This window comes from Chrysemys picta, chromosome 6 (genome assembly GCF_011386835.1).
Source record: "Chrysemys picta bellii isolate R12L10 chromosome 6, ASM1138683v2, whole genome shotgun sequence".
Taxonomy (NCBI): Eukaryota; Metazoa; Chordata; order Testudines; family Emydidae; genus Chrysemys; species Chrysemys picta.
This window is the reverse complement of record NC_088796.1, coordinates 81,383,274-81,402,654: the sequence shown is the minus strand read 5'-3', so window position 1 is coordinate 81,402,654 and position 19,381 is coordinate 81,383,274.

Genomic DNA, 19,381 nt, shown 5'->3' with positions numbered 1-19,381 from the left:
TAGCAGCCCTTCTCTGCAGCAGTTCCAGTTTGAATTCATCTTTCTTAAATATGGGAGGCCAGAATTGCATACAGTATTCCACATGAGGTCTCACCAGTGCTTTGTATAATGGTTCTAACACTTCCATGTCTCTACCTTACCTGATGCATCCTAGGACTGTATTAGCCTTTTTCACAGTCATGTCACATTGGCAGCTCATAGTCATCCTGTGATCAACCAATATACCCAGGCCTTTCCTCCTCCGTCACTTCCAATTGATAAGTCCGCTGCTTATATCAAAAATTATTGTTGTTAGTGTCTAAGTGCAAAGGCATGCACTTATTAAATTTCAGCATCATCCAGATAATCTTGTATGATATTCTGGTTCTCCTCTGTATTGGCAATACCTCCCAACTTTGTGTCATCCTCAGATTTTATTAGCACACTCCCACTTTTTATATCAAGGTAATTAATAAAAATGTTAAATAAGATTGGTCCATGAGGAACTCCACTATTTCTCCTCCCTCCAGCCTGACAGTTCCCCTTTCAGTTATGACCTGTTGTAGTCTCCCCTTTAACGAGTTCCTTAGCCACCTTTCAATTCTCATATTAATCCCCAGGTCATGTTTTCCATACCTCTAATTTTTGTTGCTTTACCCAGAACTCTCTCCAATTTGTTCAATTTTCTCACAAAATGTGGTGCCCAAAACTGGACACAGTTCTCTAGTTGAAGCCTCACCAGTTCAAAGAAGACAGAACAATTACCTCCCGCATCTTTCATATGACACTCCTGTTAGTACATCCCAGAATGACATTTGACTTTTTTGCAGCTGCATCAAATCATTGACTCTCATTCAATCTGTGATCCACTATAACCCCCCAGATCCTTTTCTGCAGTACTACCATCATGCCAGATATTCCCCATTTTATAGTTGTATTTTTGCATTTGTTTTTATTGAATTTTATCTTACTGATTTCAGACCAATTCTCCATTTTAGCATTTTGAATTCTAACTCTGTCCTACAAACTCCTCACAACCCCTCCAAGGGCATCATATGCAAATTTTATAAGCATACTCTTCACTCCATCATCCAAGTCGTTAAAGAAAATATTGAATAGTACTGAACCTAGGACAGACCTGTATATGACCCCCCTTTATACATCCTCCCAGTTTGACAGTAAGCCATTGATAACTACTCTTTGAGAATGGTCTTTCAAAGTTGTTTACCCACCTTATAATAATTTCATCTAGATCATACTTCCCTAATTTGTTCATCAGAATGTCATATGGACTGTGTCCAAAGCCATAGTTGAAGCACATCTACTGGTTCTCCCCTCCCTCCACAATCCACTAAGATGGTTACTGTTAAAGAAGGAAATTTGATTGGACATGAGGCATTCTTGATCCTTGATCATCTTCAGGTGACAGAACTCTGTATTGCTCAAAAGCTTTTCTTTTTCACCAGCAGAAGTTGGTCCAATAAAAGATATTGCCTCACCTACTCTGTACCTATAATATCCTGGGATCAACATGCTACAATGTGATATATTCTTGACAAATCCATGCAGACTATTGCTTATCACCTTGTTATCCTTCTGCTATCTTGGCTCAACTTTAGCCAGCTCACTTAGTCTTCATAGAGAACTTGATGCAAGAATCAGAAGAGCCTCTTTCACCTTTGGCAAACTTACCTCACATATCTGGAGCAACAAGCTGCTAACCCTGAATACAAAAGGTATCCGTTTATCAGGCTTGTGTCCTCAGTACCCTCCTTTATGGCTGTGAAAGCTGGGTCACGTACTCCAAGCACAAGTGGAGACTGAACAGCTTCCACCTTCGCTGTCTCAGAAAAATCATTGGAGTCACTTGGAACCAATGGATCACAAACAACGAGATCCTTGACAGAACCAGCCTACAGTGGACTTACACTGGATGCTCACAGGCTTTGCTGGTTGTGACACATGGAGTATATGCCTCAAGATTGTCTGCTGAAGGCTGTGCTCTATGGCCAACTCAAGAACTACCCAGAAAACAGAGGAAAGCCAAAGCTCTGATCTAGTGACAAGGTCAAGCAAATTCTCAAGAGATTCAGTATTCCCACTGACAACTGGGAGACCCCTGCCAATAAACACTCAATCTGAAGAAGCTGGATCATGGAGAGCCATAGAGAGTCCAGGGTGATGCCTGCAACTGAGCCAGGAAACAGAGTGTGCTCCAATCTCCATCTAGTGAGTGGACCTGTAGCCATTGTGAGAAGGTCTGCCACTTGCTCATTGGTCTCTTCTCCCCACTATTGTCAAGCACCAATTACTGATTGACTTCATCTGTTTCCTTTCATCTGATAAGATGTTGGATAATCACTAATTGTGTGCCTTAACCTTTATGATATTGTCCCTACATGCTAGTGCTAATCTTTTGTATTCCTCTTTAGCAATTTCTCCTTGTTTCCACTTTTTGTATTATTCTTTTTTGAATTTTTGGGTCACTAGCATTCCTGATGCAGCCAAATGATCTCTTACTATTCTTCTTATCTTTCCTCTGCTTCCAGTTGGAGTTGTAGGGCTCACATTTTGAAAGAAAGCATTCAGGGGCCCTAGAGAGAACATTGTAGCCCTGCAGAGAGGAGGGGCAGGATCCTGGACTATATTATTATTTTCTTCAGTAGGACTTGGATCCAACTCTCTTCACACAGGACTACACAAGGGAGTTGCCATAACAAGCTCCATGATCTAATTTGGAAGTATAGTAACTCCTCACTTAAAGTCGTCCCGGTTAATGTTGTTTTGTTGCTGATCAATTAGGGAACATGCTTGTTTAAAGTTGTGTAATGATCCCTTCTAACATCGTTTGGCAGCTGCCTGCTTTGTCTACTGCTTGCAGGAAGAGCAGCCAGTTGCAGCTAGCTGATGGGGACTTGGAACAAGGGTGGACCGGCAGCCCCCTATCAGCTCCCCCTATTAGGGCCGGCTCCAGCGTTTTTGCCACCCAACCGGGGGGAAAAAAAAAAAAAGCCTCGATCGGCGGCAGCTCTACCGCCGCTTTGTTCTTCAGCGGCAATTCGGCAGCCGGTCCTTCCATCCGAGAGGGACCCGCCCCGAATTGCTGCTGAAGAGCTGGACATGCTGCCCCTCTCCGTTGGCCGCTCCAAGCACCTGCTTGTTGCGCTGGTGCCTGGAGCGGCCCTGCTCCCCTAAGTTCCCTGTGCAACAGCTGCCTGCAGTTCAGTTGTGTCCCTCCCCCCACTGCCATGTGCTGCTTCTGCCCTCTGCCTTGGAGCTGCTCCCCAAGACTCTTGCTTGCTGTGCCGGGGGTGGGGGGAGGGAAGGATAAGGGGAGCTAATGTCAGGGTGTCCCCCTCCCCCCCACTCCTGCACCCCACTTACCCCATCTTACATAGAGCAGGGGGGGACACATGACAGGGCTGTGGTCTCAGCAAGCTGATCTAATTAACAAGGCAGTGTACTTAAGGGAAATGCGCATATCTCCCTCCATTCCTGCTGCCTTGCAGAGTGAGAGAGTTAACCCTTGAGGGCTCAGCCAATTGCTAATTCATCATTTAGCAGTAAGGGAAATATCCCACCCTCTGACTCCTCCACCTCAACCAAGCTTCACAATCATCATCACTGTGTACCAGTATTAAATTGTTTGTTTAAAACTTATACTCTGTGTGTGTGTGTAAATAATATAGTCTTTTGTCTGGTGAAAAAAAATTTCCCTGGAACCTAACCCCCTCATTTACATTAATTCATATAGGGAAATTGGATTCATTTAACATTGTTTCGCTTAAAGTTGCATTTTTCAGGAACATAACTACAATGTTAAGTGAGGAGTTACTGTAATAGGATGAATGGACACGCTATAAATTGGGAATAGAAGGGTGTGGGACTCTAGGAGTTCATTTCTCCATAGGAGGATCTGCAAATCTCTGCCTTAGAGCTACTTTGTGCCTCCCTTGGTGGGCTTTCCTGTTCTTTGAATAGGTTAGCCTACTATGAAAACAACTTTTTGCATCGCACCAGATAATTTTGTGCTGGATTGTGTCCAAGGTGAATTAGAGGTGTGTGAAAAGGGAAAAAACTGGAGTGTCTACATCGGTGTTTCTCAACCTTTTTAATACCAGGGACTGGCTTGCTGCCTTTCTAAACTGCGTCAGGGAGATCTCAGGGACCGGCGCCAATCCACAGACTAGTCATTGTGTAACTATCTAGAGAGTGTTTCTCAATGGAATAGCAAGGTTAGGGAAAGGAGCAGCAGCACTGCTGAGATTGCCAGTGAAGAAACCAATTAGTACCACTTGTGATGGAGTGTTTGTGACATGTATTCATGAAATCATTTGGATTTGCAGTCACTTGTGGTATAGCCCAATCCATGATCCTGCCATTATGACAATTCATTTAAATATACTAAGACACCCTGCTAGAGACGCATCTAGTCTGAATACAGCTGATTAAGGTGACTCCACAACTTTCCTTGGAAGTTTGTTCCATTACCTAAAGTTGCTTTATAATTATACATTTTCCTTAATAACTTTCCCTACAATTTCTCAACTGCAGCTTAAGCCTACCACTACTTCTCTCTTCACTGACTACGAAGTTATCCTTGTCCTCTTTATAAACACCCCTTTACATATCCATAGACAGTTATGTCTCCCCTCAGCCATTCCCCCCCCCCCCCACAGCCTGAATATGTCCACATCTCTTAATTTAACTCCGAAGTCACGTCCCCTGTTGACCCTTTTATCTTTGTGTTGCTCTCCTCTGCAGTGGGAACTCTCTTGCTTAAAGCTATATATACACACACATGCAGTACATTTCTAAGCAGCTTAATAACATGAAAGTTACTGCCTATAACAGATTAGCATTTTTTGCTTACAGATGAATGAAGCAACTGTATATATAAAAAAACGCACATCTGTGCTTGCTCACTCATGTTGAAGCTTCATTGGCAGAGGCCCAATAAATGAACATCAACTGGCACTAGGTCAATATTATTATAGTGAGCACTACCTGGTATCCCAATTACTAAAAGTGGGGTACATAAGAACAACCATACTGGGTCAGACCAAAGGTCCATCAAGCCCAGTATCCTGTCCTCTGACAGTGGCCAATGGCAGGTGCCCCAAAGGGAATGAACAGACAGGTTATCATCAAGTGATCCATGCCCTGTCACCCAATCCCAGCTTCTAGCAAACAGAGGCTAGGGCCACCATTCCTGCCCATCCTGGCTAATAGCCATTGATGGACCTATCTTCCATGAATCTATCTAGATCCCTTTTGAACCCTGTTATAGTATTGGCCTTCACAACACCCTCTGGCAAGGAGTTCCAGAGGTTGATAGTGCATTGTGTGAAAAAATACTTTGTTTTAAACCTGCTACCTATTAATTTCATTTGGTGGCCCCTTGTTCTTGTATTATGAGAAGGAGTAAATAACTTTCTCTATACCACTCAGATTATAGACCTCCATCGTATCCCCCCTTAGTCACCTCTTTTCCAAGCTGAAAAGTCCAAGTCTTCTTAATCTCTCCTCATATGGCAGCCTTTCCATTCCCCTAATCATTTTTATTGTCCTTTTCTGAACCTTTTCCAATTCCAATATATCTTTTCTGAGATGGGGCGACCACATCTGCACATGGTATTCAAGGTGTGGGTATACCACGGATTTATACAGAGGCAATATAATATTTTCTGTCTTATTATCTATCCCTTTCTTGATGATTCACAATATTCGGTTTGCTTTTTTGACTGCCGTTGCTCATGGAGTGGATGATTTCAGAGAACTATCCACAATGACTCCAAGATCTTTCTTAAATGGTAACAGCTAATATAGATCCCATCATTGTATATGTATAGTTAGGATTATGTTTTCCAATGTGCATTACTTTGCATTTATCAACATTAAATTTAATTTGCCATTATGTGATTTGTGAGATCCTTTTGTAGCTCTCTGCAGTCTGTCTGGGACTTAACTATCTTGAGTAGTTTTGTATCACCTGCAAGTTTTTCCACCTCACTGTTTACCCCCTTTTTTCAGATCATTTATGAATGTTGAAGAGGACTGGGCTCAGTACAGATCCCTGGGGGACACCACTATTTACCTATCTCCATTCTGAAAATGGACCATTTATTCTTAATAATAATTAATGGAGATATCCCATCTCCTAGAACTGGAAGGGACCTTGAAAGGTCATTGAGTCCAGCCCCCTGCCTTCACTAGCAGGACCAAGTACTGATTTTGCCCTAGATCCCCAAGTGGCCCCCTCAAGGATTGAACTCACCACCCTAGGTTTAGCAGGCCAATGCTCAAACCACTTAACTATCCCCTGCCCTGCAGATCTTACCCTTTGTTTCCTATCTTTTAACCAGTTACCAATCCATGAGAGAACCTTCCCTCTTATCCCATGACTGCTTATTTTGCTTAAGAACCTTTGGTGAGAGACCTTGTCAAAGGCTTTCTGAAAATCTAAATACACTATTTGCACTGGATCTCCTTTGTCCGCATGCTTATTGACCCCCTCAAAGAATTCTAGTAGATTGGTGAGGCATGATTTCCCTTTACAAAAACCATGTTGACTATTTCCCAACAAATTATGTTCATCTATGTGTCTGACAGTTTCAACCAATTTGCCTGGTACTGAAGTGAGGTTTACTGGCCTGTAGTTGCCAGGGTCGCCGCTGGAGCTCTTTTTAAAAATTGGCGTCACATTAGCTATCCTCCAGTCATTTGGTACAGAAGTTAATTTAAATGATAGGTTACAGATGACAGTTAGTAGGTAATGAAGTAAAAACCCTGATAATTAAAATCTAAAAAGTATAAATAATGATGAAATAAATTACTTATGCTGAATAATTTATGCATATAAGCCTATAGTAACCTAAATTTCACCCTAATAGAAGCTCCTCAAGGACTTGGTAGGATCAAGGATGTATACTGAGGTCATCTTATTTATCTACCTTTTCAACTTAAGGGCCACATCATATTCTTATTGTAAACCCATAGTGGGAAGAAGACACTTCCCAAAACATGCTCCTTTAAAGGGGAAGGGGAGAGGGAGAGGAGAAGAGTAAGGTTTGTGGATAACAATGCATCCTGTTACAAGTGACAGCCTCAGAGGAACTCATTGGGACCCTTACAAGTTGTGGGGACAGCAGAGGGCTGCTGCATATAATTGCAACAGGCTCTCAGGCCATTGTAGATCACACCTCATGGTACCAGTACCTGCACTGTCTGACAATTCTTGTCTAGTTTTGAATTTTATTTCCTCACCTACATGCTCAGTGATCATGCAATGGGCAATATATGAAAAGCAAAGATACAGAGGAAATAGATATAGAATCCTGAAGAGAGATGTGACCAAGAACATTATATTTGCTTTAGAGTCTCTCCCAATATGCAGGCGTCATAAAAAATTATAGGGTAGATTCTCTTGCAGCAGAGCTCTACTCAGTGCAGGCAAATGGGAAGGCATCATGGAGCCAGTTTTGATTTCCAGGACCAACCCCAACCCTGATGCTATTTACAGGGCTGGCTCTAGGATTTTTGCCGCCCCAAGCAAAAACAATTTTGGCCACCCCCCCATTTTTTTCTTACCCCACCCCCGGCCCCGCCTCAATTCCACCCCTTCCCCAAATCCCCAGCCCTGCCTCCTCCCCCCAGGCTCTCAAGCCTAGGAGGGAGGGAGGGAGGGAGAGGGAGAAGCAGCATGTGCGCCGCAGCCACTCGGGGTCTCCCCCTCCCTCCCAGGCTCTCAAACCCGGGAGGGAGGGGGAGATCCCGAGCAGCCGTGGTGCGCGAATCAGCTGTTTCGCAGGCCGCGGCCGCTCGGGATCTCCCGGGTTTGAGAGCCTGGGAGGGAGGGCGAGCAGCGGTGTGAGAGCGGCAGCAGCGGAGGTGAGTTAGGGCGGCTGGGGCACATTTTTAGGGGCGGCATGGCCCGCGCCAGAATGCCGCCCCTAAAAATGTGCCGCCCCAAGCACCAGCTTGTTTTGCTGGTGCCTAGAGCCAACCCTGGCTATTTAGAGCCACCAGACAACAGTACATTTCATGACCAGTTTAGTGTCCTTAATAAAAAAAATTATTAAAAAAAAATCCCTACAACAGTAGACAACCCCTCCCTGCCCTTGATGCACCCTATATGCCAAGAGCAGGAGACACAGAACCAATACTCTGCTACTAACAGGGACTTCCTCTAAGCCAAGGAGATCCTATGCTAGAAATCTGCAGCCAGTTTCTGGTCCTTTTAAGGCTCCTGAATGACAGATCTCAGTGGAGACCCAGACACCATATGAAAATGCCAGCTCTTTTCCCATTCCCTCCTTTTTGGAAACATATGACCCCTATTTTTAGTTTACATATATATTGCTACTTTGCATGTCACTTGAAATTATTTGCCTCTAACAAGACACTGACATACCTGACATTTTCTCCATCTTGACTTTCTCACTTCTGTATTAACATACTTTGAGGCCGTATCTTCTGACACATTTCATGTTACAGCAGAGAAAATGGATCAATTAATATTTAAACTGGCAAAGCATTCAGTTTTAACAAAAGCATGTCCCTTGTGATGTTACAATCCATGTCAAACTTCACTTTCTAGGAAGGAAGAAAGAATGAATTCTTTAAACAATACACTGCAGAGTTGTGAACTATGTAAACCCATTTAATCCTCCACGAGTCTGACCAGATTACTAGTCAATGCTTTCTATTTCAACCCCAAAACCAGTCACTGGAGTTTTAGGATTCCAAGACAATTGCCCTTTCAGATGACTGATTGGCAGTGCACTATTATAAACCTATTCCCAAATTGGTACAGCACATTTTATGTCTCTTTATAATTCTAACTCCCTAGGAAAAGGAGATTACAATCATCGTACTGGAGGAAGAGCTATGCTGATTTTCTCTCTCTTTCACAGAGGAAAGAGGCAGAAAATGCTGAAATGTGAGGAACAGCTGTGTCTGCAGAGAGAGTGAGAGAGAGCGTGCACATGCCTATTGTGGGAGAAAGGAGTGCTGTGGGGAAAATTTGTCAGAGCACTGAATCTCAGGAGAAATGAAATTCCCAAATCCTGTGAGATGCTGATTACCATCTCCAAAGTGCTGAGTGCTCTTAATTCTCATTGACTTCAGCGCCATGCATGTTTGGGCCCCTCTGAAATTGGTAGGAATCGAATGCTAGTACCAGCAGAAGTCCAGATTGAGGAGGCAAGGCTGTGAGTAACTACAGTTTGAACAAAGCTACTCAGCAAAGACAGAGAAGGTGATACTCAAAAGGAAATGTACACAACATCTTGAGATATCTACTTACTTGAGTGCGAATATCAAAAGGTGGAGTTACATCGGTCTATTTTTATTTCCTTGTGCCTACCTTAACTTGCCCGTCATTGAGCCCCTGGGTAGTTCAAGGCATTGCTCATTCAGTCTCCAATGGCTAGGATGTCTCCCTGCATAATTGTACAAGTCATTGCTCCTTCTCCCCATCCCCATAAAAGAAAAAACACACCCCTTTTAATATTCACATTAGTTTAATGATCTATCTTCAGGCTATAGTATTCTCCCCATCTCCCCCCAACAAGTGATGATAAAACTACAAATGGGCTAAATACTACTTGGTGAAGCAAGCTGTGATTACACAGTCAGCAAATACTATTGAAAAAAGTAGAATATTGGGAACCCTTGACTTCCTCCCCTCCCCCCATTTACCTGCGATTTAATCTTTCTAAAAATACCTTAACATGTTTTTAAAGTCTGGGAAGTGAAACTAACAATGGAGCAAAGCTAGCTGGAAATTAACGTCATACAACAGATATATTTTCAAGGGGGGCAGAATTGTGGGGCAAGAGAAAAATATTTTGTAAGGAAAACAAATCTAATAAGAAAACTAAATAGGTTAGTTTAAATTTCTGTTTTGAAGAGAACATTGCCAAAAAATTTTCATAAAAGACTTACTGAATGCATGTTAAAATTGAAAGGAAAAAGCCTTTGTAATTAAGCTAAGAACGTTCCCTAGATACTTGATTTGGTTTTATTACTCTTTTTTCTGACACCAACATTAAAAAAAAAAAAAGTGAGAAAACCGCAATTAAGTTATCTGAAGCTGCCTTCCATCAAGTTAAATGGTCTTTTGCATGACAAATCTGCAGGTCTCCTCATGAGTGAATATTTTCAAAGTTCATTTTTCCAGTGTTTGTATAAAAGGAAAGAAAGGGGAAGATGTATAAGTGGGAGGAAAGATTAAACATTTCAGTGTTATGTTTCCAGTGTGGTTGGCTCCATAAGCCATTCTCTTTCCAGTCCAATCCCCACACCCCTCCATTTTACAAGTAACCACACATTTCCATTTTTTTTTAAATGAAAGCTAAAAACCCTAAGCAGTGAAATCACTTTTGGCCTGGCTTGCCTGAAAACCCTGCCTACTGCAGCACAGTGTTGTCAGTCTGAAACTCCAAGTGTAAATCTGCTATGTGCTTTACAGACAAACCTAGGGTAAACATCATGATGTTTCCTTGCGGGGCTTGAACTTTATCTTAAATTCTTTCAGATGATGTTCTGGTAACTTTATTGGCCCTTGAAACACTTTGCCCTGTTCTTAAAGGGGTCACATTATTCCATTTAATCATTAGTCTGTTAGGAGCAGTGTGATCCTGACTCAAGCAGCCCAATGTGTAGGAGGAACTGTGCAGGCTGAGTCATCCTTTGGGACAGTGAAAACCTGCTCCCCGATACGGTATCTGAAAAGTGCAGAAGAGGGGCATTGGTGATAGCCCTACCTCTTTCCCAGTGCCTTTGGGGCAATATGTGCTGTGCAATGGGAGCACCAGAAACGGTATAATTCAAAAGATGGAGCTTGGCTTAATGCTGCAGGACAGATCCTCAACTGGTATAAACTGGGGGAGCTCCTTTGACTTCTGATGCAAACACTCAACTATCAAGTGTGATAAAGTTTATGTAATGCTAGTGTAAAACACAAAAAAGAGCGTAAGAATGATCAAAGCAAGTTCATTTCAGGCTAAAGAATGCTCTTTGAAAATTTGTTTTTATCTGGAGCCCCTCACCAGAGCCCTGGCACAGAACCAACTAAATGGGTCAGACAAGGATGGTACCATTACTTTGTGTCAATAACTTTAGTGCTGGCAGAAGACAGACCAGTACCGTAAGTATAAACATTTGGTGTATATTATATGGCAGTGGTTTTCAACCTTTCTTCATTGGCGGACCCCTAAAAAAATGTCAAAGGGAGGTGCAGACCCCTTTGGAAATCTTAAACGTACACAGATCATAGGTTAAAAATTGCTGTTATATGGGTTTGGATGCTGCTTAGCAATATTCCTATAACCCTTGGCATGAGGCAATTTAATGAGACAAACCGGAGAGTAATGACAGTACAGTGCAAGTAGAATCATGTGCATGCAGGCAATACTTCATGTAAATGTGATGAGACAAAATTATGTTTATACTCTGCCCCCAGCCAATATGTCTTACCCAATGTTGTTATTAAAAAAAAAAAAAAAAAAGCTACTGTAAGGCCTGTATTGACAAGAGAGGAAAAATATTTACAGGTTCTAAAATTCCTTAATTCTGTGGAGATGCTTCCTCTCCCTGAAAGTTCAGAGCCCTAATGGAGTCTTCAAACCCTCATGCTGATTGAGAAGCCATGCTCAGCCAAGTAGGGACTAGGATCAATTCCATGTGATTCATGAAATCAGTCACACTCAACCAAGTATTGCGCGCGCGCACACACACACACACACACACACACACACACACACACCCTACCTTTTATAAGTGTAAGGGTAATAAAGAATTTGCTGAGTAATTCTGAGGAGAGGGTCATTTGTTTATAGACATTCTGTCCACAGAAAAGAGGGTAAATTAATCCATTTAGGTTTTTCCATCTAGTTGTCTCAATTTGCATAAAGTTACTGCTTCAACTAGCAACACTCTCATTCCTGCAGGGTACAACCAACCAAGGAGGGCTGGGTCTGAGGATGTACAGCTTTAACATGGGAGCCTAAAGGGAGAACTTGAGTTCCTGGGGATCTCCATCTCCAGCATGCTTGTGAAGTTTCATTTAAGATTTACTATTTAATCTCATTAGTAAGAATAATCATTCAGATCCTTAAATACTAGTGTATCAATTGTCAGATTATACCAGTCGCCCATCTAGTTTTAATGGCCTGGGACAGTGGCCAGCAACAGATGCTCCGGAGCAACATACAAGAAACTTCATAATGGATATTGTGAGATAGCTTAACCATAAGGGAAGTTTATTCCTACTCCCATTAAATTATTAGGTAGGCAGTGATATGAAGCATGAGAGAGTTTGATTACCATTCTGATTACCATAGTTGAAACTTTTTTTGTCCGGATAAAAACACATCTCCCGCTTCCCCCCTGCAAAAAAAGTGCCACTATATTTGGCAACACCAAAACATTGAGAGTGTGTTGATTTCTCGGAATTATTCAGTTAGAAAAAACTAAAAATCACGTTTCTAAAACTACATGCATTGTTTCAAAGGAACTTCATTGTGAAGTGTCCTTTAAAATTTTAATAAATTCAAGTTTAGAAATGCTTAAAATGGAAAATACTGTCTTGAAATGATCCCACCCCCACTTTTAGTAATTGCCAACAACAACAACAAAAAAGCTATTCACCCATTTTTATGGATTACCCATATTAGTATACAATCCTTTTTAGTTCCTATGACATTCCAGGTCACAATCCTGATCAGTGAGGGGCTGCATTACCACTTGCTGTGCCACCTGGCGTGACCCACAATGCTTTGCTGCTGTAGCCCCCAGCATGGGAATGTGACTTAAGTGTATCCTAAAGGCTTAGAACCCTGAAAGAAACAGAATCACAAATGAGATTTAGAAACCACTCAATTTGATGCCTGACTCATGATTTTTGAGCATATAGAGTTGGTAATACTGATACTAAGAAGTTGATAACTGAAATTTGTTTCCCTGTAGTTTTTACATTGACTATGTTGCCTCTGCTGTAGGTCTGCATGAAGGTGCTGGATTGCTGACCCAGAGAGTATTCTTAAAAGAAAAAGAAAACACATTATTGCCTCCTGCTTCCAACTGATCCCAACACCCATACAGTTTAGGGAAATGCTCTCTTTTGTGAATGCAAGAGCCCTGCCTCGGCCATAAAATAATTCAAGTTGAACTTTCCGATGATTCTTAGGTAGCATCAAATTCATGGGGTCTCCCCACCATCATTCATTTTAATGGAATGTCAGTTTTGAAGCGTCTTTAAATGTCACTGTTAATCATTTTACTTGTGACTGTTATGACCAATAGGGCAATTTCCTTCAATGTCACTGGAAAAAAAACAAACAACCCACACACACCACAACAACCCTTACCTGAGCTGGGATTGTAGGTATCCTCTCTAGGGGGAAGAAGCAATGCAAGGCCTGGTTGTTCAAAGAACTATATTGAAGATGTGCCAGACAAGTGCGCTGCCTGGGGAATACCTAGAGAGATTAAATGCAAATTCCTCACTTCCATTTATGCAAAACCCCAGCCTTTTGAAACTACATCCTGAGGAATGGGTCATTGTCTGCTGACCAACTGATCCCAGAGACTGGAGATCAAAGGCTTGAGCCTGAGAAGCCACTGAACTGCCCAGCCTGGGTTCTGGTTCCAAATCTGCAACAATTATGAACTTGTAATCACAGGGGAAACCCAGCTACAGGTTTTGAAGGCCTGACACCTACTAGACCCTGAGGCTGAAGGCTTAGGGTGGGGGCTGATCTCAGGTAAGCTTTTTAGCATATGCTTTGGTTTGAATATGTTTTGCCTAATGCTTTTACCTTAAGAATAAATGTACTTGCCACGAAAGCTGTGTGGCAACTTGTATCTGCAAGCAATACACTGTAACCTCTAGAGAAAAAGCAAAGCACAGATATTGACCAGTAGATATCCCCAGCAGGCCAGTCTACTAATGAAGGCAGGGAACTGTGTAGAATTAAAGAGCCCCTCAGTCAGGGGGAAGAGAGATGTGAGTCTTCACCCAAGAACAGTGAGGACTGGGCAATGGAAAGCTTTTGAGGGAGCATGGAGGGGAATATAGGTGCAGTGACCCTGAAACTGTGACAGTTATAATCGAAAACATCCAATGTTCTTATCCAGAGTACCTGGATGTACCTGTCACATCTGACATTATATTCATTTGAAGATAGGTTCCATAGGGATAAGGCTGCAAGATTAAAAAAAAAAAATTGAATGCTCAATCAAAAAATATCTGATCGAGATGCTTACTAATGATCTTCCAAAGTTAAGCTAAACATGGTGTTTAGTAGAGCTGATTGACTTTCCTTTAGAAAGTCATTCTGATGGAAGATTCTCAATTTGCTTGGAAAACTGATTTTCTGCAGGAAAGTCATTCCCAGCTGCCCCCACACCTGGGCAGCCTGCCTAGTGGTTGGTCCCAGTGCTGGGGCCTTCAGGACTTCCTGGCTCCTTAGCGGTTCAGGAACTGGAGCTCCCAAGCTATCTAGCTCCCTGCCTGGTGAGCTGCTGTGGCATTGGGCAGCGCAGGGAACCTTGAAAACATTTCAGAAGGTCAAAATGAGATGACTAACTTTTTTTGAAAAAGGAATTATTTTTAAGACGTCTCTAAAAGAATGTCCCTAGCCAGCACTAGTATTTACATTGACATCAGCACAAAGTGTGGGATTCTTGTGGAGCATGTTGCTGGTCATGGGATTAAGTATATTTTCTATATAACTTAGTCCAGCCACAGCAGTTCAGCTTAATGAACACAAATATTTTTGAAAGACTTCCGTCTTACAATTGTATTTAATATTCATTCAAAGCAGACTAAAAACATGCCTTTCCCCTCCATTCAATCCCCACCACTCAGGATTTTTTTGGGGGGGAGGGGACTGGTTTTGGATAAGTTTAAAGCAGACATTACACGATTTTGGGGGGATCCCCCCCAGAACCAGTACAACATAGGCAATTGCTGTGCAAGCCTCTCCAAAATATTTCAGCACAGTGTCACAATCCTGACCTACCTGTCTAGTGTAGATCCTGGATGCTCTTTGCTATCATTTCATTCTTGTTCTAAGATCCTGTAGATACAGATAATATTTTGAACATATGAACAACTCATTAAAGCTGCTATTGTGATCAAACTATGGGGACAAGGACAAAAATAGACAGTAGTGACTATACATTTGTCCTTGCACATGGACATGCTATACCCACCACCCCACCATTGTCCCCATCTAAACTCCAGAAACACATGTCTGAAGGCAAGTAAGCCCCACCTTTCAGGTGCGCTAGCCAAGTATACACCTCAGACTGTGGCATGGCCTTGTACCCATGCCAGCGTGCAGAGTGGATGGGAGTAAGAGGTGTGTACTAGATCTTGAGTTTTAGTTCTCCACCCTACTCCCACAACGCAATTAATGCTTTTTTGCCTAATCCTTACCAGCTCCCTCTCCCCCCAAGTTTTACCTGTAGTAACAAGCTGTGCTGACTGAATCAGAACAGCCTTCCACTGCACTCTTTACAGTGTGATTCAGGTGAACATGGATCTGAGAGCAGCCACCCAGCCCACTGACCAGACCCAGGTCTGCATCAATGTGTGGTCAGAGTACATGGTCCATGACTGCCCAAAATGGCAGGAACAGACATGTACTGAGACTGTTCACAGAGTAGGCGGGGATTGAGTGGACTGTGGCCCAGTGCCAGGAATGCATCAAGTAGCTGAAGCTCCTCTGCAGGAGGGCAAAAAACACTCTTCAGAGGGCCCATTGTATATGCTTCAATGAGTTTGACCAGGTGCTGTTAAGAGCTTCCAGCCTGAAGTGCCTCACAATCCCCTCCTCAACCTCACTGATCATGCCAATGAGAGCCAGAGCAAGGAGGCAGTGGTGCCACAGATGATGCCCAGGAAGACCTGGAGGATGAGGAGCATGTGATTCTGCATCTCTACCTGGAGAAGCCAGTTGAGGAAGTTCCTCTTCATGAGCCCCAGGAGAACTCAAAGTTGGGAAGCTACAATATTCTCTCTTGGTCCAGTGCTACATTTTAACCCTGGCCCCCATTCCTCTTAAACGCTTAAATGGTCCCCAACCAAGACCTGGCTATAAATCCATTGTATTGACTTCTGATTAAATGCTTTTGGCAGAAGTCATAAAACAAGTTGTTAACAGTCATTGATCCTTGTGTCTATGCATTTCTCAGCCAGCACACAGGCACCAATGGTCAGGGCCAATCAGAGCACTGGAAGGGAGGTTAGAAAGGTCCTGGTTGGGGAAGGGACAGTTGAGGTGCTGATCTGAAGCTTCAGGGAACCAAGTAGAGTTGCAGTGTGTGTGTCTTTTCCTGCCCATTTCATGGTTGTTGGGCAGGCAGAGGAAGGGGTTTTTCTGGTGATGTTGCAGGTAGGGGGTTATGTTCATCTCTTCATTTGCATGGAAGCTCTATATGCTGTCTGAGAATTCAGTCAATACCCAGTTGACTTGCCTTCTAGTCCTGTAAGCATACTTCAACAAGTGTATGGTTTTCAGGAACTCCAGCTGGGTCTTGAGATTTAAAAGCAATGCTAATGTGCTTGGTCCACCTTCAAAAGTGACCAAATTCCTTCATGCAGTAAGATGTTGTTGGGTGACCATTAGCAGAAACATCAATCTGACAGATTGCTAGATCTCCTTCACAGGACTGGAAAAGCAGCCTCTTTCATTCTGGTACCTTGAAGACCACTATGTTATCCAAATGTTGGTCAGTCTTTAAAGAAGTGGCAAGCTGGTAACATGCCCATAGAAGGAACTACCATTCCCACTCGACCTTGAGACACTATGAACATTTTGAGTTTTTAAAAACATTAGTATCTTACCATTAGTAGCCTCTGCTCCTTCCTCGTGGGCTGTAAGGCTGTCTGAGAACCATGGTTGGTTTAACAGTTGCATTCATGGAATACTGAAAAAGTATTAATATTGTGGCTTTCCACATCAAAGTGTGTCATGTAAAGGGTTTTCCTCAGCTTCTTCCAAAAGAGAAAAAAAAATACTACCCTTGTCTTTGAATTGGTAGGACTTCTACTCCTGAGAGGGAAAACCATGCTTCCAAGAGCAACATTCCAGAGCCAGTAGAGACATATAGAGAAGGACCTTGGCACGGACAGGAGGCATCAAAAGAAGTTTGACTATTCAGGGCATGGGAGGCTTGAGTTCTTCAGCAGGAAGAGACTGATGAACTGGTTCACTGAGAAGGAGGCACACTGTAGGCATTGGGAGCCTGCCCTAATGGAAAGGCTGATGGAACTGATGGCCAAACAAGTTTTGGAGGGTTTCCTGCTGTTGTAGCCACACCACTTCTACGCTTCCATCACAACCTCCTCCAGTTGCCTCCAGGGTTCTGCTGAGGCAGAGAAGCCTGCCCTTCCCTTGCCCCCGTCTTCCCCCCCTCCCCGAGTGACCAGGAGCACCTGGCAGGACTCCTGGGACCACACCCTCCACTGGCACCTAAAACCCCTCAAAAGCTGCCCCCCGCCAAGTGTCCAGGAGGGGAATGATTAGCCGGTGGGAGTTGATGAAGCCCATTAAGTGCTCACCCTCCAATCCCTGTGCAAGAGATATCCCCAGTTGTCTCCAAGAACAGCTGGCCTCCATTGTTTCCCCTCTTTTTGGTTGGAGGAGGGCAAGGACGCAGGTGCCAAGACTTTGAACCTGTGAACAATGGACACATGTTAGTCTTATAATATTTTGTTGGTTTTTATTTCCTTTTAAAATATTTCAATTAGACATTCCATTTACTTTTAACAAACATTAGTTTCTTTGACTGTGTATGATGAAGGAAAACAAAAGTTTTCTGGTTCAGATTGGGTTGCATGATTTGCACACCATTCCAATTTATGTACCAACATCTAGTACCATTGTACTGCAAATACTTTTCTACCTGCCTCAGTTCCAGGTTAGGAAATGTCTGAATTCCCAAGGACACATGGGAGGGTGTGTGTGTGTGTGTGTGGGGGGGGGGGGGAGTGCATTGTTATGTGCTTGCAGAAAGCACTGCTATTCTAAAAGCAGAAGAATTCAACACAGAAAAGGGATTGATAAAAGGTGTTTATGGCTTGGTTCACATGCAGAAAAATCCCACTTATGGATAGATCAGTATTAACTGAGTCACAAACCTACACAAATCACCACCCCAACAATGGGCTGTTGAACCCCCAAATAGTTTGCAACTGAATAGTGGTCTTGTGTTGCCAGCTTGCACAGGGCAATAGCCACCTGTTTCTGCACCAGTACTGCTGCCCTGAATCAAATGTTTTGTCACTGGAGGTTTGGTGCAAGCTCACCACACAGCTCCATGAAAGTCTGTTTCCTCTTTCAGAAGTTCTGAAAGAACTGCTAGTCATCCCAAGTTTCCAAAATCATGGTAGACAAATTGTCATTCCCCCTTAAGGTCAGCTGTCTTTGGTCTCAGAAAGATTAGTGAGATCCAGGATGGAATTTGGGCAGATCACCTACTCCACTGCATAAATATTTGTCATGCAATAAGGAGCAGAACCACATCATCTTCCAATTTCTCATAGTCTTCCACCCAGTTTGGCAAGAGGGATAGTTGAGCAGGAACTGCCACCAGCAAGTGGGTGAAGGTGGGAGACAGTATCAACATGACAAGCAGAGGTTCCTAGAGCATCTCCCATGATGCACAGAACCTAGGGTACCACCCCTGAAATTGTAGCACTAGTGTTGCATAACAGCAGCAGTGTTGCCATTGAGGGTGGTGTGTACACTGTGTTGTATGCTCATCCAGCACAGCTTATGTAGATAGACCACATATGCTAGTGTGTGCATGGTCTAGTAACTCAATATGCTCATCAATGTAGATATAGCCTAAAAGTTATTTCCCAGGCTTTTGCAGCTGGTATCTTTTCCAACCCAAATATATACTAGAGCTTAGCCAAAGAATGTTATTGAAACTTTCTGTTAAAGTTTGTATTTTGTCAAAACACAAAAATTTCTCACAAGTGTGAGGTTTTGTTTGTTGGCCAAGAAATAAAAACTTCTGGCTGAAAAGTGAAGTTTTCAGATGATATAAAGTCAAATTTTCTGCATCTTGATCGGCTATTTGTTATTCAAAATGAGCCAAATCCTGAGACCTTTAGTTTTTACTCAGTCCTTGATCAAGTAAGTTCCAATTGATATCAATTGGTGTTTGAGATTATTATCTTCAATAAACTAGGGTCTTATATCCATGCTCAGGCACAAACAAGTGACCCAAGTGCTGAGTATCTAACAGCCCCAGGGAGTTCACTGGCTTGTGTCAAGAGCTCAGGATTTGGGCCCATACTTTTGAATTTCAATATGATTTAGATGCCCAACACACTTTAGGCTCTTTTGAAAATCCCAATAGTTGAGATTACACATATACT